At 39.7% G+C, this 25388-nt stretch overlaps 1 protein-coding gene across 4 annotated transcripts in view; it reads right to left on the reverse strand.

Moving 5' to 3' along the window:
• The window catches only part of MME (membrane metalloendopeptidase), a 90611-nt gene that overhangs the window by 59580 nt on the left and 5643 nt on the right, over nucleotides 1-25388 (reverse strand). The gene's annotated exons all lie outside the window — the stretch shown is intronic.

Raw genomic sequence — 25388 nt, forward strand, 5'->3', positions numbered from 1 at the left:
GATGATTGTTAATGGGTTTTTATCATTTTAGTAAGGATCTGAAGCCTAGTTATTACTTCTTGGACCTTGCTTATAAAATTTTTGCAATTCAAATTTGACATCCAATTTGCATTTGCTTATGTAGAGTCTGTCATTATAAAATTGGCTGTAAGCTTGTTAGTTTTTCTCAGGTCCACTCTTTCATCTTTGAGGACCATGATGAAAATGCAAATCAACCAACACTGAGTATTTACAATGTGCAAGACACTGACTCTGCTAGGTGCTTCAATTGATAGAACAATGTCTGAAATATGATTTATTACCACCAAACAGGAGAATATGGCCCAATGCCCATAATGTCTCCACCTGGAACAGAGGAAACCCTGTTACTACCCTCCCCACATTCTGTCTCATACAAATTGAACTGTTTTGCAATGAAAACAAAAGAGCAATTGAGAATTCATCTGTATCAAGAGAATATAGCTCTCAAACGAGCTTTTGAAAATACTTCACTTCATGAATTAATTAATGTATTAAAAACTTCAAACACTTGCTGCGCTGTGTGGATTTTTTCAACTTGGTATGGTAAATCTGCTTACCAGCTGAGCCGCATGCCCCACTTCTAACCACCCCTTGGGCACGTTTGCTTGTCTCCATTTCTTCAATACTACACTCTTGGAGCTGCCTCCAGACCATTTCTCTCTTGATTTTTATGCTTTGCTATATAGCACAATTGTTATACAGCCTCCCAGGTTTGAAACCTTGGGTAAAACTCTGTATTTCTCCATTCCCCTGGGGTTTATTGGCAATTCCTTTGCCTCTTTTCTGTACCTCTTGTCTTACGGTCACTGTCAACCTAGTTTACATTTTCATTCCCTTTTGACTAGAAAGAAGTCACCTTGATATATTTTGCACATCCTTCACAGATTAAACTTTCCAAAACCCTTTTGTAGTGATCATGACCTTGCTCAAAAATGTCTCTGGCTTAATGTTTCCCAGGTTGAACTACAGACTCTTTAACTTGGCCTCTAAACCTTTACCAGACTCTTCATGTCTCCACCCTCACCTTTTCCCCTCTCAGTGTTTTTATGCAAACTCTGTTCCAACCAGACAGGCCTGCTCAGTGTGCTGCAAACACTCCTTGTGTTTTCCTAGTCCTGCGCCTTTGCTTCTGCCCTCCTCAACCCACAGCTTTAACTCCCACGCCCCCACCCCTGACTCTTTCCAAATTCTACCCATCATTCAAGGTTCAACTCTCATACCATCTCCTCCCTGATGCTCCCACGACTCCAGACTTCAAGGAATATTTCTTTTTTTTTCTTTTTTTTTTTTGAGACAGAGTCTCACTCTGTTGCCCAGGCTAGAGTGAGTGCCGTGGCGTCAGCCTAGCTCACAGCAACCTCAAACTCCTGAGCTCAAGGGATCCTCCTGTCTCAGCCTCCCAAGTAGCTGGGACTACAGGCATGCACCACCATGCCCGGCTAATTTTTTCTATATATATTTTTAGCTGTCCATATAATTTCTTTCTATTTTTAGTAGAGATGGGGTCTCGCTCTTGCTCAGGCTGGTCTCGAACTCCTGAGCTCAAACGATCCGCCCACCTCGGCCTCCCAGAGTGCTAGGATTACAGGCGTGAGCCACCGCGCCCGGCCAAGGAATATTTCTTTCTCTGAACTCCCGAGAGCTCATTGCCTCACTCAGTCTTTAATGCTTAGCTGAGGCCACTTTAAGTATTGTGGATACTTTGTCTACCTAACCATTTGTTGATGCCATTTATCTCTTTGTATTCTCATCAGCTAGCACCTAGGTAATAGGGGTGCAATTATGTTTACATGTGCCTGAATCATCTATGAGTCCTCCCACCCTCTCCTCCTGCACATCTCCCTCCCCTGTTCCCAAGGGTCAGATCAGTTCCCAGTTCAGGGCCTTGAGAGTCCATTCCATCTCTTCCAATGCCACTGTTTCCACTCTACCTCAGGCCCTTTTTCTCTCAGGCTGTATTTACGCCCTGTAGCCTAAGCTGTGGCCCCAGGCCTCGCCCAATCCTGGTCCATCCCCGCACTCCACAGGCAGATTAATGTTCTCAAAACATTTCGGCGTGTCATTTTTCACTCTGATGTTTTCAATACAGTCCTTTTGCATTCATAATGAAATCCCAATTCCACAGCATATTTGAACACTAATATATCTAACGAAGTTTCTCTCTTGGTACTTTCTCACGTGAGCCACATGCTCAGTTAAACGCGCGTATTAAGTTTCTGCTGTGAGACATCTTGCGTCCTTACAAAAAACTTTTTGCTCTAACTTTAACCATGTTATCCATCTGCAACCCCTACTAATAGATATTCTTTTGTATTATTTCACACTTTGAAATTTCAGGCATTCTCAAAGCCTAGTTCAAATCCTCCTTCTTCGTGAAAGACTGTCCTTACAAAGCCTGTATTAGCTTGCCTCATGTTCATTTTTTTTCACGCAAATTCATCACCTCTTCACCAGGACTGCGGCTCTGTGAAAGTGGGGAATGCATTTCCCAGTCTCTCATGGAGCTTAACACTGTGCTCCATCAAGACCGGCAGTGAATGCTCTAACTTTAAAACCTCAGGCAAAGATTAGGAAATCCATCCAAATACGGTAGGGAGAAAAAGTAATTCCCTTGAATTTTGAAGGACATAAAGATAAGATGATGGGGGAAGAGAAAATAGAGACCCTAAATATGAGGATTATCATGTAAAGTGAAAAACCAGAAAATTGGAGCCCGAAAGAAGTGCTAACTACAGATGTTCTAAGAACATACTTTAAGAAATTTTATGTAACTTGTCTCTTTTAAAATACTTTTAAAAATTTAAACTGAATTTTGTAAAGGCTACTGTCATTTGGGGAGCACCTCTATTTTCTCCCCTTCTCTGGGGAAATGTATGGATTCTGTCATAACACCACAGAAAAATAAACTCTACTCAGGAGAGTAGTGAACAACGACCAAGTAGAATGAACATGGAGAGTCATAAACGAGTCTTATCGCCTATTTGGAAATACCACATGCCCTTATAACACCCTGAATAAAAGCGATGGGCAGTGGCTGCAGTTCTCTGATCATGAGGGCAAATTCTCTGTCCTGTGAGAGCAACTGTACTTCCCACATCTCCCAGGAGGAAGAAAGATCAGCCTTCCCCTCCTCCGGTTCAAATTTTCTCACCTGATACCCACTATAGTAAAGTACTTGCATCTGCACAAAAAAACCAAAGAGACAGTTTATGAGGGATATGCAGAGGAACTTTGCTAACTCCTTCTGGGGCCACTTTTTAAATTTCCCTTTGACCAGAGAGCTATTCTGAGCATGGTGCTTCCAATCACTTCAAAGAAAGCTCTCTGCTCTGATGAATATTTGGGGGCCATGGGCCAAGGCAAGTCATGGGCTAACACTTTTATGCTGGGTCTTTGATCAACCTTCCTTTAATCTCTTATCGTGGGTTTGATTCTCGTTTTGCACCTCACCCTCCGGACCTCCTCTGTGCTGACTTTTCTTTGAAGTCAGCAGTAGACTTGTGGGTAGAGGCCGTAGGAAACAGACGTACGACTGTCAAACGGGTTGTAATTGTTTTTATGTTTCGTGCTTTGTTTTGAATTACTCAACCTCTCCACATAACCACACCTGGGCTCTTCAGATGTTTCCTTATCTGTGGGTCTCTGACATCTGAGTAAACAAATGTGGCTTAAAATCAAACAAAATTATTCACCTTAATAAGCAGACATAAAAAATGATGTAGTAAAGGTATTGATGTGGAATGTTGTTGACCAGACCTCGAACAGTGAGAGAGAATATACTATGATTTTTAAAAACCTAAATAAAAGCACAGAAAGTCTAGAAGGATACATATTAGGGCATTTACAGCAGTTATATTCGAGTAGAGGTATTGTGAGTGTGTTTAATTTTGTGTTATTTGCTTATCTTTATTTTCCAATTTGTATTAGATGAACATGCATTGCTTTTGTAATAAGGAAAAAAAGTTTATTTTAATTTAAGAAAATAGTCACATAAAGACAAGAAAAGTAATCTTCCATTAATAATGAGCTTATTTCTTACAAATGACATTTCTGAATGTTTCGAGCTGATAATAAATGACACCATTTTTTTTTCTAACTAATCTCCTTGTAACACTCTCCCAACTTATTTGACTACAGAAATTTAAAAACAAGCTCAACTATCATCTGGGAAATTATTAATTACTGTATTCATCACCGAAGATCTATTGTGTGGGTATGGATTGGGAGATGCTGTATTAGCTGGAAAAATGTTTGGGTGTTAAAGTCAGACAGACCTGTTTTGGATCCCAGAGCTCCACCACTTTTCAGTTGTATGAGATTAAGTAATTTTCCCAAGATCAAGCAGCTAGTAAATGATGGTACCCCAGGATTGTGCTTAGGCAAATGTGGCTCTGAGTTCACTCTCATCCCTCCCTGCTTTGGACACAGAGGAGAGGGCACGTGAGACGCAGCCTTGCATGGCCTTCCTCCCCACTCTTTCTCAAGTACCCTTTGCTTTCCCCGGCCCTGCCCTGTTCCGCACTCCCTCTCCTTCCTCCCCCTCTGACACCACAGCTTCTCTCCTTCTCCAGTCTCAGCCTTATCACCAATGACCTACAGAGCAAAGGCAGGAGAAAGTACAGCATTAGGACTTGGAGCATCCACAGATGAATTCTTCACAGTGCAGTAAGCAGACAGGCTTGGAGGCCACTCAGGTGGACCTGCTCAAAGGCACACCCAGGAGTGCATTTTCTCGAGGCGGACATGTAGGTGTTCCCGCCTAACCTATCTCTAGGGCACACTGGGTTTATGGAGTGTGAAAAATTTCAGTAATATGTTTTAGGGTTGCATTTTTCAACTCTGGCCAAACATGTGTATCACCTGAGAAACTTTTTATATACACAGATGACCAGGATCCACTCCTGATCAACTCAATCTGAATCTTTAGGGTAGATTCAGACATTTTTCTAAGGCTTTCCGAGTGGTTCTCATGTTCAGCCAGGGGAACCACCATATTAGACAATAGAGAAACATGGGAAGTGAGACAAACAGATCTAATGTCAGAAAGTAAAAATGGTCCCATACTTATGTAAGTCAGGAATATTTCCCCTTGTCTTTTTGGTCTGCAAGTGCAAATGGGCTCACATCGTGGTAATCCATATTTCGTAGTGATGTCAATCCCCTACGAGTGTCTGGCAAAGGGCTGCAGGGAACCTCACATGTGTCTCATGCAAAGTCCACTCCTCCAGGCCTCCCCTCTGTTCCGTTGATGTTAGCCTCTACAACTTCCTGCCCAGGCTTCATCATGGGCCAGTTCCCTCTGGGTGCTACAGCTGAATGATGCAGGAGAAGCCTCCCTCCCTCTTCTTTCACTGTCTTGAGCCTCAAGCAGGGCTCTTGTGCCTACAGGGAAATAACTGTCTTAGATTTACCTCCATGCTCTCCTCTCCCAAGAACCATAGGCACCAATAGGCCTGGTTTTGGAGTGAACTATATTCATAATCACTTCTCTGATGTCTGTTGTTGACATCTCAGCAGGCTTTCAAGACTCTCAGAAGAGACTTGAGACTCTCCATTCTACCGGCCTGCCAGACATGATTAGATGTGGTGGGATTCCAGTTACGCTGGAACCCTGCTACATGTCTACCTTAAGAAGAGGCAATCCATCCTCGGTATGCTCTCGAATGCCAATGGCCTTCAGCATGCCTTCTTTCCAACAATACCAAGAGTTTGCTAACTGAAAATAGGATTTTTGGCACTATACAAAACAGCTATTTTAATATTTATATATGTACATTCCCTAGAGGCTAGTTTTCTGGTCCTGTTTGTGTGTGTGTGTGTGTGTGTGTGTGCGTGTGTGTATGTATGTGTGTGCACATGTGTGTACATTTAAAGAAATTTCTACATTTGTCAAATGCTCCTGGGGGGACATTATCAGGAAAATAGGATAAAACTGATATAAATATGATTACTATAAGCAGCAAATGAATAAAATAGGTAGCATAAAGTTCTGTGCTGTAATACTTTTTAAATGGGTTTAATTTTTTAATGCTGGTCCCTACTTAGTAGTTCATTGAGGCTTTCCCCTGTGATTGAATTCATGAGAATTATAAAACAATAGGTCTTATTCTTGTTATTTTCAGGAGTTTTATTCTATTAAGTCACCATTAACATTGAATTAGTGAATACTGAATCATTGACCCTAGCGGAAACACAAAGTTAGGCTCCTGTGAGCTTCTGATCACACAATGATCAATACATAACCTTGTTTTACGTGTTTCTGTTCAAAGACACTTAATTTAATATATATTATTGATTCATTAATATTGAATTCACAGCAACAGCCCTATAGCTCATAGATAAGCCTGAACAATGCTTATCTACCATGGGTATTTTCTCTGTAAGACACATCAGAACCTTCTTGCACTTAGGAACGCTGAGTAGTACCTCCACACTATGCTTGTGGACCATTTTAAACAATAAAATCAAACAGCACAAAAATGCAAGAAACATGGCTCAAAATGGACTGCAAAAAGGACCCTTGTCTACATTCCCCTTGTTTGACCCCTGCCGAGTACATGCATGTAGGGAGACGCAAATGTTTTTAACCAATCTACATGTGTCTGCAAATGACTATGAAAAAGCAGTGAGCAGTGATTTGGTGGTTACAAATAAATTTTAGTGAGAAGGTGAATTAGCAATATGCAATCCACAAATAATAAGAAGTGACTGTACTTATGTCCTTTTGTGCTTATGTCTCTTTGGGACTTTTTGAGACATCTAGGAAAATATACAAAATAGGCAACAAAATTAAATGTGAATGAGACACAATTTCTTGCTCAATTACTACTCTACTTAAAAAACTCTTGGTCACTATAAACTCATAATTCATCACGTTTTAAATAGGTTAGCACCTATTTATAACATATGCACCACATAGGCACCCCTGGCACCATGGCAAAATTTCCTCATTGACTATTCCTGCCCTGTACTGAAGTAAGGTTTAGGGAACGGTACACAAGCAAGACTGTTTTCAGCTTGTTCTCTCCAAACTGGCCTAAGCCCTCAGCTTCCTGACCTCAAACACACAATATTTTGATGTCAGTATCTTAAAATCACTATAATTAGTCTCACTTATGACTGTTCTGGAAGTGTCCAGAAGAGGTCAGAGAAATGTCAGAGCACCCACTAGCAAATGTTCTTTTGCGGAGAACTTAGGACACCCATTTGTGACCAAATTTTCTGTCAAAAGTGTTCACTTTATTAACAGACACTGAGCTTGATATTACTTACTAGGTGGTCTTTGACAATGCAGAAATCTCCTTTGACAACGTGCTGAAAGTACTGCTGACCTCACTCCCCTGCTGCCGCCCTCCTCCCACCATCCCCCCAACCAAAATTAAGGCAAAGTCAGAACGTTTTGAAAGAACACAAGGAAAATGCAATGTAATCACAACAGGTCACAAAGGACTCCATTCCAAAGGCAGCAGTGTGAAAACTGGAACCTGGGGGGCCATTCCTGAAGAGAAAATGACTAAAAATTAGCAAACGGCAGAGACTCTAATGCTAACAAAAACAAAATGGCTTTCATTTAAACACTTTGGGTTCCTCCACAATTTACTCTTCATTTTTACATGAAAATCCCTGTCCCCAGATTGCTTTTGTGATGCCTTGGTTGAAGAAAGGTGAGGCGTGGTGCTACCAGGTGCTGAGTTTAACCTGGGCTGCTAGTTTATCATTTAATTTAAACACTCCTTGTCAACCACTGGTTAAGTTCCAGGCAAGCCAAGGTCAAATCTTATACTTGTCTAATTGGTTAGTACCAAGAAAAGCCACCACTATACAAGTGTTCAGAAACTGCCTGTGGATTTACACAAGTAGATCTGGGAGGAGTTCCCAAGCACAGAGAATTTACTCTGTACAGCTGCACTCTCAAGGAAGGAGATCTACTTTTGATGTTAAAGTTTGGGGAGTAATTCATTTTTAACTGTATTTCATATATATGTGACTAATTCACTTTAAATGCATAGGCCTTATACGTACAACACAAGTATGTATACACAAACATATAGGTACATGCCTATAATAAATAGTCAACCTGGAATCCATTTGCTATCAGATTTACAGACAAACTCACCATCAGGTTTACACATACACTGTAAACTGTAGGATTTTCATTTGGGTTCAGCCAAAGATGCTTATACATAACAACAACAACAACAACTAGAAGCCAATGTTTGACACGTGGCTTCATGCTTTCTTTTTTTCTTTTTTTAATTTTTAATTTTTTTTTATTTCAGCATATTACGGGGGTACAAATGTTTAAGTTACATATATTGCCTTTGCCCCACCCGAGTCAGAGCTTCAAGCGTGTCCATCCCCCAGACGGTGCGCGCCACACCTAATAGGCGTGAATATACCCATCACCCCCCCATCTGCCCGACACCCGATGAATGTTATTACTATATGTGCACTTAAGTGTTAAATGCTTTCTTTAATGTTTGTTTACATTTAACCCTATAAGGTAACCATATTTTTGTCCCTATTTTAGAGATACAGAAACTGAGGGTAAGTTATTTGTGCCCAAGGTCACATAGTTGGTAAAGGGCAAAGCTGAGCTCAAGTAGCCTGATGGCCATAGTCTGGGCTGTTAACTGCTATACTAAACTGCCTCTTTGGTTCTAATCATTTCACTTCCTTAAAAATGCTTTATCAAGTAGGACATATTACCCCTACTTTAAGGAAATCTTAGCAGAGGGTGGTTTCATACCCCAGGTCATCAATATGAATTTAGATGAACCTATGTCTAATTTTAAGCTGATGCTTTTTCCACAGTATAATTCTGCCGTACCTCCAAATAACATTAAAGAAATTTCAGAAGCTCTACAGAGAGAGGGAGAGAATCCAAATTAAGTTATACAGCAACCACTGTTTTTCTTGACACTCAATTAAGATTTTAATTGCTCCATAACGTGTGTATAGCTATATGAATTTTTTTCTCTCATTAGAATTTGTTGAGATAATCACAAAAATCTCAAGTCTAATGGACCCACAGTAATAATCTTTAGTTAGCACACCCCAAATTAGTGAAATTCTTTATCTTTATCTCATTGCTCATTTTAATAAATGGCTCACAGCCAAGACAGGACTGGCAATAATTTTCCAGTAGGGTTTCCTCCAAAATTCAAAACCAAAACATATTTTGTTAATACAAAAAAAAAAAAAAAAAAGCAGCACCATAACTCTGTTACAGTTAAGTTAAAGTGCCCTAAGTCTAAAAATAATTTTTCTTTTTCAGGTGCAATTTGCATTTTGAATCCTAAAAGACTCTCTGCTGGCAAAAAGCTATTAGGGATTATACTTGTAATTTAAATACAATATATCACTTAAAATAAGTTATCAGATCTGCTGTTGATTATAATGTCAATGAACTGTAATGTTCCTTTTTTAACTAAAGCCATAGAAGGTCATGAAAAGGCTACACTGTGCTCTTAGTAACACTCTTCAGGTAGATCCCAAGCTCCCTGGACCCTGGCAGATGTCTCTGAAGAGGAAGCAATGGGATTATACACCCTTTTCCTTCTGTGTAAATATTTTGGTATTTTAGATCATGTTGTTGGTCAAGAATGACCAGCAGACTTCCATAATATGTAATTACTGACAGTAACTCAAAGTATCCTGCCTTTGCATCTGTTTTGGTTAGGGAGTGGAGGACAAGCTAGGTCAACAGAGCTTCTAGAATGTTGCCTAAAACGAAGTCAAATTGTAAAAAGGCCTTTGTAAAAAGACAAGCAAGAGGACAAGCTAGGTCAACCAACGGTGCTTCTAGAATGTTACCTAAAATGAAGCCAAATTGTGAAAAGGCTCTTCTCTGGAGAGTACTATTACATTTAGTACCTATTAATAAATCAAGCATTTGGTTGGCACAAGACAGTGTTTGGCTCCACATGTTTAAATTTTTTACTGAGTAAATAGCTATTTTCTATTACAGAACACTCAAAGGATTATATTAAATCATTTGCCTCTCCAAAAGATTTTCTACTTGTGAAGCATGAAGACTCCGAAGTGTTTCATTTTCTACAAATATTGAGTACCTCTTTATATCTGACACTATTAGCAACTGGATATGCCATGGTGAATAAACAGACATAATCCCTGCCCTCACAGAGCTTGCAGGTTTTCACCTTAAACAAGACTGTGTCTTTGATAATGCACATGATCTCCTATACTGTAACTGTATCTAGACAGGAAGGGCCGTTTTGTTATGCTCAGGTCTCTTTCAATTCCCCAACTTACCCAGTGTTCAGCTGACAAGCAAAGCTCCTACTTTATTGGCAACCTAGAGGTAAGGAGTCACTTGCAATGTGCCGCCATAAATGAATCTGTGCTTGTGAGCTGACTAGGAATTTCAATTGACATGTTATGAATGAAGCAACCAGGGATAGAGGAGCCTTAGAGAATGATGGTTGTTGAAGAACAGCAATGCTTAGCTAAATAATGGTGTCCAAGAGAAGAAGAGCACAGGGGTTTAATTAAAGGAGAGCAGAAATGAGTTATGAGAAGGGAGGAATTCAGAAAGAACTTGAGTTGGAAAAGGAAAACCAGACTAGTAGACACTTTCATCCTACAGAGCTGTAAATGCTTACCTGAATAGGAAATTAGTTGAAATTCTCCCTAAAACAGGAAAATAATGGGAAAAGAGAAACACATACAGAAACTGTTTCCTCGTTGACCTAGTTCTAGCTTAGGAGGGTGGAATTAGGAAGGCAAATTAGGCAACTGAGAAGAGAGTAATGGACTTTACTGCTAGCAAAGGAGATGGATCAGACTGAAAGGGGCTAAACCTAGGAGCCTTGACAGAGAAATACAGAACTGAGAAATCCGAGTTGCATAAGCAGGACAAGGCCAGACTGAAAAGATTTCTTTGCTGCTATATTTGTGTATCAGGTGCTCTGACAAATCACCTCGCATAGACAACAGTGGTTTTGTAACTTCAAGATAAGAACTTGAGAATATATTCATCTATTCAACCAATATTTATTAATAACTTAGTATGTGCCGTGCACCTGGCTAGTGGCTGAAAATAGAATGATGAGTAAGATAGAAACGGTCAAAACTTACATTTTAGTGGGCAAAGCCCAGACATTGGACAAGTAATAACAAGTGGGATATGAGTTATGGGTGAAGTGTACTGGGTGCTCTGGGAATGAAGATGGAGCTGCTAGTCAAAGGCAGAGGAGAGAAGAGCATTTTATTCATGGGTTCATTCAGCCCTTTGACCATTCAACAAATATTTGAGTCAGGTACACAGAACTGTGTTCCAGGCAGAGAAAGTGGGCGACGACCTTGACAAAAGAGGCAAGCAAAAGAAGACTGGCATACAGAGTGGCTCTCTGGGAGTGTGGAGGGGCAGGGCACCCTCTGGGGAAGGAACAGAGGAAGAAGAGCAAGGTACCAAGGCCTCAGCACTCCAGGAGCCCTGCCTGTCTTTGACTGGGGGAAGCAGAAGCCTGGCCTTTGTCACCCTGTCTGGCGAATGGGAGGGATCTGATCATCTGATCGCTCACTCTTGCTGAGGTTGCAGGAAACAGCAGCCTTGCCCTAGAATTCCTTGGTATCTCAGGGGAACAGCTTTTCTTTTATTCTAAGCTGTCATTATGGCTGGTCACAAAGTTTTAAATCATCTGTTTAACACATGCCCTGCCAAGCTGACCTATGCTTTCACAAGCCCGAGCTTGGGCAAGGCCTCTGCATGAATCCGGAAAGGGTTATTCTGCTTTGCAGATGTTAAGCTGCCAGCTGACCCCTTTGGTAAGGTTCACATATCCCGGAAAATACGTATGACCACATGGTTAGGGGAGGGGATGGAGCCTCAGACCATCAACAATGCAATGAGTTATCAGATCAGCATGGCATGCACAATTTCTGAAATAACTCAAAGTACATATCAAGGTAATTACAAGCAATGACAATTTTAAGTACACTTACACCCAGGGCAAGGATTTCCATCCCCACGCCTAGCACAATGACCACCTATAATGGGCACCCCAAAAAGATCCTTTATTCTCAATTAAGTCTTCTTGTAGTAAATTATCATCATGTGCTATTTATAAACTAAAACGCACACATGTACTTTACCAAAACCTTAAAGTATTTTGATACTGTTTTTTTTCCCCCTTACTACCCTTGAATTAAAAAAAATGACTTTTATTGCTCATTTAAAAATCAGATAAGCAGGATCTGAAAATTATTGAACTTTTCACTCATAATTAGATTTTCTTTTATTAAATAAAACAAAACAAACCGATCCCCCCCTGAACTTTTTAAAATTAATAGCAGTGGTGGCTGACAGGTGAGAGAAAAGCAGGCTCCTTGGCTTTCTGTGTCAGCATACAAAACTAGTGAAGCTGTTCCTTCCTCGGTAAATGAAGAAATATTTTTCTTCCATATAAAATGTTTGTCATTTACATAAACTGGGCTCAAGTAGAAGTAGTTTGACCAGTCCAGTGGGACTAAATCCTGGTTTAGACAGACTATAAGGGAGCAACAACAGAAGACATTCCCAGCTACAAGCAATGGGAAGAAGCCACCCAGGGATGGGACCCGCAGGCAGCTATGAGGAAGGAACTATAACCAGTGGATGGATGGATGGTATGTGCTGACCTAGGGAAGCTTTAGTTCCTCAGGGCCTGCCAAAAGATTATGAGGTTAGGAGCTAAGCTAGATTTCAGTCCCAGAAGACAGGAAAGAAAAGCAGAAACTCACTTTCCAGAAGTGGGGAATAAGTCAGTAGTGAGATCCCCAAGGGACAAGGCAGAAACCTGATTACTAGAGCTGGGGTCAGAGGCAGATCACCAGGGGCAGGGCTGACCAGACATGGAGCCACTGAGCGACTGACCTTGGCTCCAGTAAGTGCCTGGGTCTGGAACAGGGCTGAGCTTGCAACTGGGGCCCCACATGGAACTCAACCACAGTTTGTCAACGTTCCAGATCTTCCCACTTCTTGTCTTTGTTTTCATTTTATTACCATAGTTGATATGTACCATGCAAAGTTTCATAGCACCTATTGACACTATCTTCATATTTTACCTATTTTTTTAAGAGACGGGGTCTTGCTATGTTGCCTAGGCTGGTGTTAAACTCCTGGGCTCAAGTGATACCCCGGCCTCCTAAGTAGCCGGGACTATGAGGCTACAGGCATGTATCACCACACCTGGCTCTACTATCTTATATTCTCTTTTACAAGATTCATATTTGCATGGATATGAGTTTGATTAAGGCAACTTTCAAGGCTTCAACTTTCACTCGCATCGTTTCTTCTCAACATATTGTTAGATCTCGCTACAGAATATTATATACAGTGCATTGAGAAATTCACAGCTGAGTTAATGAGGATGTGTATATTACATCACAGTAATATATGCATATTTGATTCACTCAAATATGATTAAAATTCTTTCTCTGTCAAAAATACAATTATTACTATTTTGCTTCTTGTCTTCTAAGTAAAATCATTATTTGCTATATCCGTATGTTTTGGGGGTAATGAATTCATTTTAGCTTCAGCCTGGCAGAGGTATCAGAAACATCCTAATTTCATTCAGCTGATTTCATTATACCAGAAATTCTTATAAGCCAAAGAATTTAACAAAAGTTTTTTTTCCCTGCAAGTATTTTTGAGTAACTACTGGATCCTCAAGCACATCTTATGAGAAGTCTTTGACAATTTGGGAGTTCTTTAAGAATTTTTGTGAAGTTCAGGAAAGCCTTGACTGACAACAACAGCAAAAAAAACTAGTTAAACGATACGGCCTAGGCCATGTCCACCGGTTTATACCTGGCTTGCTGGCTTTTGCTTGGGCATCAAGCACAGAGAACAAACCCACTGCTGGCTATTGGTTACCTGCTAAGTGATTCCAATTTGACTTCCCAATATGCAGAGGACCAACTCCCTTTTCATTGATGTCACAGCTAAGGTACTATAGTCTGACTTGTATGGCTTGAAGACTTTAAAAAATGAAGACATTTTGACTTCTAAGATGTGATAATTCTGGGTTTTTTTTCTTTTTATTTTGAAGGAAGTTCATACTTCTGAGAAACAACCAAAGAAGACTTACCAGTGCCTCAAACTTAAACTGTCTCCAGGTGAGCTCTTCACTGCATCGGTTCCAGCCTACTGCCCAGCAAGCTCTTCCTCTGTGCTCCTTGGCTGGGTGAATAGCCACACTTATCGCTCAGTTTCCCAAGTTATCTTGGGAAGAGTTATCTTTTCTCACTTCTTTTTTATCATCTCATCTATTTACATAAGCATTATGCTTTATGAATTCTAACTCCTACTAAAGAATTCTCAAATCCATCCGTTTCTCCCCACCCCTACTATTACCATTCAAATCCAAGCAACTGTAACGCTCATCCAGATAAATGCAGTAGCCTAATTTCCTGCCCACAGCCATTCTTTGGTTATAGTCAGTGATCCTTCTCAATAATTCTGATCAAGTCATGCCTCATTTAAAACCCTTCTGTCTGTGACTTCCCATTGCTATTAGTAGGTAGTGAAGACACTTTAACACAGACGACAAGGTCCAATTCTTGCTTATCTCTTTTGCCAACTCTGAACACTTCCCCTTCTCGCCCTCACTCTCGTATCTTTATACACACCCTCTATGACTTAGCCCTACAGACATTCTTTCAGTTCCTCAATCGTGCTAGGCTCTCTCTCTCTCTCTCACGCTAGGGACACTGAAGTGCTACCCCCTTGTTTGGGTAAAGCTTTGCCTCTGCTTCACTGGACCTGAGCTAGGTGGCAGCCAAGCGTGAGCACGCCACACCCCTGTTTAAAACCCTTTAGATGCTCCCTGTGGCATATTTATTTTATTCACTTTCTATGGACTTTAGGAGGAATTACAACCCACTTAGCATGCCATAGAAGTCCCTTTGTGACCTGGGCCCTATTTACTTCTCCAGCATCATGTCTTGTTAGCCTGGTGCATCCCACACTACACTCCAGCCATCACAAACCACTTGCAGGTCCTAAACCCACTGAGCTCTCACTTCCGTCTCGCATCCAGCCTATGCACACGCTGTCCTCTGCTCCACTTGGTCAGGCAATCTCTGACTATCTTTCAGAATTTAGTGGATGATGTTTCCTACACAGGATGTGGCCAAAATTTACACCCTAGCTCTCCCATGCTAAAAGTTGGCTTAACTGAAAAAGAAGCAGTAAGTGGCTGGGCACAGTGGCTCAAGTCTATAATCCCAGCACTTTGGGAGGCTGAGGCGGGAGGATCGCTTGAGGCTGATTCTGGTGCTGCTGGTCCATGGACCACACTTTGGGTAACAAGGATCTAGTCATTCTCCTGCAGCAGGCTTCTGGCTTGTTTACTTTTAGGAGTTAATCAGTGGTGAGAAAAGGGCTAACAGCAAGGGTCTGTGTGGGTGAGCAGGGTAGCTAGGTTTTCAAATCAAGGTGTTCATCTTGGTGGGTTTTGCTTTATAAGAAACACAGATTCAAGTGCTCATTTCTGATTGTGTTCATTTTAATTGATTCAAAGTCTGAAATATCATCCCCATGCTAGATAGAGCATAGCAGTCAAAGAAAATGTTAATAAGGAGGAAATATTTTTATCTCAGAATACTTAAAATGTTCTAATTCTCTGCTTTCTCCCCCCATCTCTCTCTCAACACACCTTTCCCTTTTTAAAATATATTGTTTGATTTTTGATTCTCAACAAAAATCTTTAAATAGTACATTTGTAATTTTCAGAAAATAAGATGTTAAATGAAATATATCTATACATAATACCTATGGTACATCTCCCTGGAAGATACGTAACACGAAATGGGCTGTCATTAGTCTTTGCTGTTTCTCTGTAAAATGAGACACTTTTAATTCCAATTTTGTAGATAAGGAAAATGCAATGCAGAAAGCTTACTGACTTAATTAAGATCACATACCAACAACACAGGATGTGGCCAAAACTTACATCCTAGCTCTCCCATGCTAAAAGTTGGCTTAACTGAAAAAGAAGCAGTAAGCAGCTGGGCACAGTGGCTCACACCTATAATCCCAGCACTTTGAGAGGCCAAGGTGGGAGGATCACTTGAGGCCAGCAGTGAAAGACCAGCCTAGGCAACATAGCGAGACCCCGCCTCTACAGAAAATGAAAAAAAAAAAAAATTGCTATGGTGGCATAAGCCTGTAGTTCGAGCCACTGTGGGGGCTGAGGCAGGAGGATTCCTTGAGTTCAGAAGTTGGGGGTTGCAGTGAGCTATGACTGTGCCACTGCACTCCAGCCTGAGCAACAGAGTGAGACCCCATCTCAAAGATAAAATAAAAAAAGCAATAAGCTTTCAAAAGATTGTGGCTTTATCATTCATAACACTTGTATCTCTTTGAAACAAAATTTACAATTTAAAAGCCATTCTCTTGCTCCTATCTCTTGCTGGAATTTATGTTCTATTCATCTTATTACTAACATTGTTCCTAAAAGAATTCTGAGCGGCCTTACAAGGATACATAAAATAAACTCATATATTTTATTCGAGAAAGCAAAAGAGGGCAGGAATATTGCTAATGAATCAAGTTTATAAAAAGAGGGCCTATAATTTCAGTTCACAAATGTAGCTCTTGACTTCCTACCAGTCAAGGTGAAAAGGGAACCTCCTCACAGCCCCTGTAGGAAAAACCAGCACATTTTTCCAGAAGCAGCAACTGCTAACGGCTCTGTGGTGGACCCAGTGGTCTGGCTTTGATTCAGATGGCTGGTACACCTGGCCTCATCTATCTCTGATGTCCTCTGTGAGTGATATCCCAGGGGATGCAAACAAAGCTTCCAATACCTCACCCTGAAATAATTTTAACATCCCAGTTGATTTACTATTCCATACACTTTTCATCAATATAATCCTAATATAATCAAATAATAGGAGCTCATTCAAACTGAGAAGTTTGAGTTCATTTATTGAGTGAAGATTTGGTAGACTTTGAAAACTACACATAATCGTTTGAATTGTGAAAACAGGACTCGATGGACTTGACATTTAATAGCAAGCATAAGACCAAAACATAGATAATTACTTAGAAATGGACATTGAAGGGATGGAAAAAAAGAGTGAGAGTAATTTTTCTTTTGGGCTATTAATTTGCATATGATAAAATTCACCTAACAATTTTTCATAAATTTATACAGCAATGTGATCATAACCATATCCAATTTACACTTGATCTTGGCTAAAAAGCTGAGAATTGATCACAAGCCAATTTTAGAACACTTCCATTACCCCAAAAAGTTACCTTGAGCCCATTTGGTGCCAATCCCTGCTCCACCCCCAGCTCAGTTAGCCACCATTCTGCTTTGTGCCTTTATAGTTTTGCCTTTTCCAAAAATTTCATATAAATGGAATTATACAATATGTAGTCTTTTGTGTAGTCTTTTCACTTAGCATAATGTTCTTGAGGTTCATCCATATTTTTGCATGTACCAGTAGTTTGTTCCTTTTTATTGTTGTGTAGTATTCCAGGTTATAGCTATATGAAATTTTATTTATTCACCTGTTGATAGACATTTGGGTTGTTTCCATATTTTGGCTATAATGAATGATGTTATAATGAACAATCACATAAAGGTCCTTAAGAGCACATGTGTTTTTGGTTATCTTATGTAATATCTAGGAGTGGAATTGCTGGGGTGTATGGAAAGTATATGTTTAACTTTTTATAAAAATTGCCAAACTGTTTTCCAAAATGGTTCTTACATTTTGAGCCAAGATGTATTGAAATTTACATTCCCACCAGCAATGTATGATGGTTCAGTTTCTCCACATCTTCACTAATACCTGAGATTGTCTATCTTTTTTATATAGCCTGTGATGCTTAGTTTTAGGTGTCAACTTGACCAGATTAAGGGATACCCAGATAACTGATAAGGCATTATTCCTCAGTGTGTCTTGTATTAATAATTGAATACTTATCAAAAGTTTGCTTAGCAAGTACAGAATTAAAGTACAAAGAGTAGGTAGTTCTGAGAGGTGTTTCATCCACGTCTTAATATTTCACAATCTGTCTCTCAGGACTGCCACAGAGAATTGTGCAGTGTACACCCTACATGACTGTACAAGTGGTACTGCTCTCTCTGGTGAGGGTGTTTGTGGAAGAGATCGGCCTTTGAATTAGTAGACTGAGTAAAGAAGGTCCACTCTCACCAACTTGGGTGGGCACCATCCAATCCATTGAGGGCCTGAGTAGAACAAAAAGGTGGAGGAAGGGTGAATTCTCTCCCTCTTATGGAGCTGAGACATCCATCTTCTTTCACTCTCAGACATCAAATGCCAGGTTCTTGGCCTTTGGACTCTGGAACTTACACCACTCACTTCCCTGGTTCTCCAGCTTGAAGACAGTACATCATGGGATCTACTGACCTCCATAATCCATGAGCCAATTCCCATAGTAAATGCCCTCATATCAATATACACACACACACACACACACATATATATACACACCATATTTCTCTGGAGAACCCTGACTAATATGTAGCCCTTCTAGTGGATGTTTTCAATAGAAAGAATGTATTTCAATTTTCAGTTAGTCCAGAAATCGTATCAAAACAAGCCACCACCAACCCAATGTCCTTTTCTGAATGGTCTTAAAGAATGAAAATTTTTAGAATTCAAGGGCTTATGCAAGTTTTCTCTTATGGTCCTTTTAATTCCATATTTTTCAATTTCCTTTAAATAATCTATTAATTTTATCAACTTGAGCTTCATGTCATATCAAAGGTTTGGTACCTTGCTACCCCATGGATTTGCTGATGAGCAAGAGAGACGGGTCCAGAGGGGTACAGAGCAGGAGCAAGATACAGAGGGATCTTTCCGTATCTCTTATTCTAAAATGTTAAGTGTAAGACCAGGATCCTCACCTCAGCCTAAGCTACACTTTATATTCACCCCCTTTATATACAGATAATTTCTGTAGCTGTAAAACGAACCTTTAGATTGACCACTAAGCTTACCCAGCAATGCTAATTTTCTTTCCCTTTAACTGCCTGAATCAACTTATTTATGCTTTCCATCCCTTGACCATGCATTAAAAAACGATGGTACAACTACTGCTTAAACTATCCCTTCGAGGTAAAAACACATGTCATGCATTTGTGTATTTATCACCCAACTGATTCCTTTTCCTGGAAAGGATATGACTGACAGATGCTAATTTTGGCTGGAGAAATTTTAAGGCAGTATCCCTACACAACTGTCATGAGAATTGTGTCAGGGAAATCACCCAAAGCAACTTGCCACATGCCACATTTAAATTAACAAAGGTGTGCTTCAGCGTTCTTTCCACCAAGACACCTGCTGTGTTTTGATTGCCTGATTTTTTCAAATTTAATTATATAATAAACTAGCCTCATCTCCTGCTCTGAAAGGTTGTTACAGGGTCGGCAGCCCACAAGAGTCAGCCAGCATCCCTTCTTATACTTAGTCCTTCCTACTTGTGCCATTTTTCTTCATGGAGGCTTTAGGTGTTAACAGGCAAGAAGGCAGAGTTCACGACTCACTGGGAGGCAGAGATGCCCTGTTGCTACCAGGAAATGGCCAGCTGTTGTGGAGTTACTTTATCTAGGGCCTTACCATGATCTGGCCCTTGCAGATATGACCAGAGATTTACTATACAAGGTTCACTTTATTTCAAGGTTCATAGATCAAGCCACACAAAAGTGATAATTAAATCAGAATATGAATACAGTAGTCACCCTCTTATCTTCAGTTTCATTTTCCACAGTTTCAGTTACCCACAGTCAATCATGGTCTGAAAACATTAAATAGAAAATTCCAGAAATAGACAATTCATCTAAAGTTTAAATTGTGCACTGTCCTGAGTAGTGTGATGAAATCTTATGCTGTTCCATTCTGTCCTGCATGTGATGAGAGCCATCCTTTTGTCTAGCATATCCACGGTGTTCATGCAACCTGCCCATGAGTCACTCAGTAGCCATCTGGGTTATCAGATTGTTCCAATATCACAGTGCTTCTGTTCAAGTAACCCTTTTTGTTTACTTAATAATGGCCCCAAAGCACAAGAGTAATGATGCTGGCATATTGTTATAATTGTTCTATTTTATTAACAGTTATTGTTAATCTCTTACTGTGCTTAAGTTATAAATTACACTTCACCATAGGCATATATTTATAGGAAAAGAAAACACAATATATATAGGTTTGGTATTATCTGCAGTTTCAGAGAAACTACTGAGGGTCTTTTAGGTATCCCCTGAGGATAAGGAGGGACTACTGTACATTATCTCACCATGCTGAATATACCTTTCAAGTGAACAGAATGCCCCCTTTGCTTGTAGTAATAATTGAATACTCATCAAAAGTTTGCTTAGTAAGTACAGAATTAAAGTACAAAGAATAGGTAGTTCTGAGAGGTGTTTCATCCAGGTCTTAATGTTCCACAAGCCTGTCTCTCAGGGCTGCCACAGACAATTGTGCAGTGTACAATCTGCATGACTGTATAAGTGGTTCTGCTGTCTTGCAAACTCTATTGCTCATGTTTCTTAACTTGGCTTCTCTGGTCCTTGGATAGTTTAGGACCATACTGCCAACATTTGCTTCTTTAGATCCCTCAATTCCCGTTGTATTTGGTTGTACTAAAATCACTGATAATGTTGCTCATTGTTCTTAGTAAATTAGCTGGTTTCTGGAGCCTAAGAGATATATATTCTCCTACTTCTTGATCTGGATTTAATGATGTTAACTCTCTGAGAGTCATTATATGTCCTTTAGCTCCACGTTCTAGCAGGAGGTGGGGGGCAATCTATTCTCATACACTGTATATACACGCATAGGGTATTGAAAGTTTGCCAGACTGCTGTTCTCCTTTGAGGCAACAAAGACAAGCGGCCAGGAACACAGGCTCTGGAGCCATGCTGCCAGGGTTGGAATCCTAGCTCTAGTCTGTTCATCTGTAAAAAGAAGGTATAACAGTACCTACCTCATTGGTTCATTATGAGGATCAAATGTGTTAATACCTGTCAACTGCTTACAGTAGTGCCAGAAACATAAACATTAAGCATTAGCAATTATTATTCCATTATATTTTAATTTTGTTATATTCTATGAGTCTCTTATCCGCCTATAATCTATTATTATATTTATTCCTTGTCTTAGTCCATTTTGCGCTGCTATAACGAGTTACTTAAGATTGGGTAATTTAAAAAGAACACAAATTTATTTCCTCCTGGGTCTGGAGGCTGAGAAGTCTAAGATGAAGGTGCCGGCATCTGGTGAAGGTCTTCTGGCCGTGTCCTCCTCCCATGGCAAAAGGTGGACGGACAAAATACTCTTATAAGGACCCTTGTGATTACATATGACCACCCAGATAATTCTGGATAATCTCTCCATTTCAGGTGAGATCATCCTTAACTTAATCTTGTCTTTAAACTCCCTTTTGCCATATAAGGTAACATAGTCATAGGTTCTGGGAATTGGACATGAACATTTTCGTAGGGCCATTATTCTGCCTACCACAAGGGAAGAGCATTCATAACCTCTCAAGATCATTTAAAACAGTGGTACTTAACCAAAAGTGATTCTGTTGCCCCCAGGGGACATCTGGTAGCGTCTGCAGACATTTTGGTTGTCAAAATTGGGAGGGGGGTGTTACTGGATATCTAGTGGGCAGAGGCCAGGGATGCTGCTACACACTCTGTGTTGCACAGGCCAGCACCCATAACAAAGAATTATCCAGCCCCAAATGTCAACAGTGATGAGGCTGAGAAACTCTGACTTAAAGCAAAAAATTCCTTGAAATCTTCTAAGTTAGGAAGACTGAATGCAATGGAAGCCAGTTTCAGGATTTAGATTTACATAGAGAAGTTTGAAAAATCACATACTGGCTCTATAACTCCAAGTTTTTGACAATATTATATGGTAAATAAGTGATGAATAATATACTTTAATAGTAGGGTTTTGAATTCTGCCTTAAGTTGTTATTTGTTAAGTAGTATTTGTTTTATTTTTTATCTAGTATAATCTTTTATATTGATGCATTTCACAAATAGGCAAGTTAAAGTATGTATTATAAACATCATTTTATGTACAACATAAATATTTAAATCACAGATGCTCAAATATAAAATACATAATACCAAACAGATTTCAATATGATCCAGAGCTTTTTGCAATTTTTTTTTTCAGCTGTGTCATCCAGGCTAGAGTGCAGTGACATCATCATAGCTCAGTGCAAACTCAAACCCCTGGGCTCAAGTGATCTTCCTTCCTCAGCCTCCCTAATAGCTGGGACTATGGACACACCTCATGATGCCTGGCTAATTTTTCTATTTTCAGTAGAGATGGGGTCTCGCTCTTGCTCAGGCTGGTCTCGAACTCCTGAGCTTAAGCAATCCTCCTGCCTTTACCTCCCAGTGTACTAGGATTGCAGGCATGAGCCACCACACCCAGCCCTTTTGTGATATTTTATTTCTGCTTTGGTATGGCTTGACTTCTATCCCTTGACTTCAATGGATCAAAGAGAAAAGCACACTTGCCATGACATTCCCTTTCACTGCAAGAAAGATTCAAGTTGGAACCAACTTTCACTTAAAGTAAGCACCTTGGGTATCACTACCAACTTGTCCAATTCTCAGAAATTTCTGAGCTCATATTTGAACTCTCTTAGTTTCTTAAAGTGGTCTAGAGAATTGCTGGTAGGATGTTTTATAACATCTTTATTTTCATCTTTTTTTTTGTTTCCATCCACTCCATTCTTTTTACTCTTCTTTGTGACTTGCTTCTGTGAAAGACTTCCTCTAGAGTTTTCCTAATTTGCAAAAACTTTTAAAAGAAATAGTTATATTTTCTGTGGTATAATAGAAAAGATTTCCTAACCAGAGAAGATTGTGTGTGTGCCTGCATGTGTGTGTGTGTTTGCATGGTGTGAAGAGTTTTTCCATGAAGGTACATAACACATTTGGTGTTATGTCATTTATTATGTCATTTATTCCCCAGGAAGAGCAGTAACTATAAATATGAAAGAATATGAAAGTATTCTAATGGCTTGTGAACCAACAGAGCAGAACGAAGAAAAACACACGGCTATACAGCAACCATGTTTACCACAGAAGCTATCTCTACTGTATACATTTCTCTGCTAAGCTACAGTTCTGCCAGGTATTTTACAATTTGGTATGATTTCTAAGCTACAGTTAAAAGGATACAGGTTAAATATATTTTAGTAAGTTGAACCTTGCCAAATACTATTTAAAAACCATACTCCTAAATATTACATCATATTTAAGATTCCAGATTACAAATGTCATATTGTTCCTTGGGATGGGTACTACTAGGAGAAACCTGCCTAGATCTCTGAAGAAAAATCGCCTCGAGGAGTTTATGAAAATATGTTGACATAGTCAAAGAATCCAGTTGCTTCAAAAATAAAACGCAAGAAAAAAGAGAGAAAGAAAAAAAAGAGTAAGAGAAAGAAAAGATAGAATTTACACATTAAGATACTTAAGAGACATGTCACATTTATTAAGGACAGAGGAACTAACCCTTAAAAGTCAATACATAAGTGGAAGTTTCTCAAAATAGGACAGGAATGAGCATATAATAGGGTAGCTGATGAAAGAGAAAGGAGCTAGAAGATTTTTGGAGGAAGTAAATGGTAATTTTGACAGCTGGGCACATACCAACTTTCACACACTGAACCTGGACATCTCCCAGCCAAGGTACCTGTACAGCCATTTCCCTGGGGAATAAAGAAACTACTTTGTTTCTGGGAAAGCCTTTGGATGTGAAAGTGCATGCTATTATATTTAGCAGTAAATAGCTAATATCTAAACCAGGTCTCCCTCAAGTTTCCCACAGCACATCTCAGGGTGTATGTCCATTGGATTTGAGATTCCGAACAAAAACCCGTCAAAGAGCAATACAGAAAAGCAAAGGGCACAGATTCAAGACATTAGACTATAACCTAGAATTCCAAGACATTTTCCCACTATTATTTTGCAAAGTTCTGTGAGTAAGAAAAACTCGGATAAGAATATATAACAGAAAACAATTAAAATCATTTGGGACAATTTATTTCTTAGAAAACATGTAGACATTAGAAAGGAGGTTAAGGGACATAAACATTGTGTTCATATCCGAGAGTGCTGTATCCAGCTACCATCTTTCTTCTCCTTGAAGAAAGGACAAATGCCCTTCTCCTTTGTTCACCACACTCTAATGGATGTGACTTATATACCTCCATACAGTTCTCTCTTTCCCTCTCTGGCTTTTATTTTCTTCCTACCTTAATTATTGGTGTCCTCTTAAGGTCAGCCCTGGTACCTCCTCTCTTCTCCTTTTGGGAATCCAAATACTCCCAAGGTTTCCATAATCACCCCTAAGCTGACAGACCCCAAATCCAAATTCCAGCTTCTTATACCCCATCTCTACCTTCCTCCTGTCTATCCTCACTTAGATGTTACTGTGCTCAGACCAAACACATCCAGATCCACCTCTTAACCTCCGTATTTCTGTGTGGGCTGCCACCATTCTCCTTAGTAACTTGGGTTTTATTTTATTTTATTTTATTTTTTTCCACTGAGAAGGGTCTTTTTTTTTTAAATAAAATATCACATATCTTCAATCTAAAGAAAAGTAGGTAATGCAAAAAAAAAAAAACTTTAGTACAAATGTAAGTACATTTCAATGAAAAGTGTTTACATTTCTAATGCCCTCAGATGTCCACATATCCATTTAGTCCCAACTGTAAATGCAAATTTTGTTCAGAGGAAAGATTTACTGAATAGGACATGAATGTTTTCCTCCCCATAAGTCCCCAAGAGTACTCATGATAGAATAGAAAGATTTAAAGTTGGTTTATGATTACTACACATTCTATGAAATCATCATGTACATATTTCTGCATTCAGTCTCCAGCCAAAATCTTTTTTTTTTCTTTTTTCTTTATTTATTTCAGGATATTACAGGGGTACAAATGAGTTTTAAAACTTAACATCATTTTCAACTCATTTGTATCCTTCACTTCATTTAGCAAGTCAGTTCTATTGAGTCTTCCAATTCCCCCTTCCTGTCGTCTCCATTGTGCTCTCATCACACCACAGGCTGACCTCCTCGGCTCACACCTGGATCACAGCAGCCCCTCCTGCCTGCTATCCCAGGCTTATCTCGTCTCACTCAATCCATCCAGCCTAGAATTCCCAGAGTCAGCCTTCAATTTCTGCCTGGTCACTCCCTCATTCAAAAAAAAAAAAAAAAATGTTTTTCTTCTATTACAATATCAAGGCTAAACATGGATTTTCCAGGGTCTCCAAAATGTGCCCCTATCCACCAAGCCTACATTTGCACTGCTTCTTAATATCATGATTTATTCCTGT

This window comes from Eulemur rufifrons, chromosome 7 (genome assembly GCF_041146395.1).
Source record: "Eulemur rufifrons isolate Redbay chromosome 7, OSU_ERuf_1, whole genome shotgun sequence".
Lineage (NCBI taxonomy): Eukaryota > Metazoa > Chordata > Mammalia > Primates > Lemuridae > Eulemur > Eulemur rufifrons.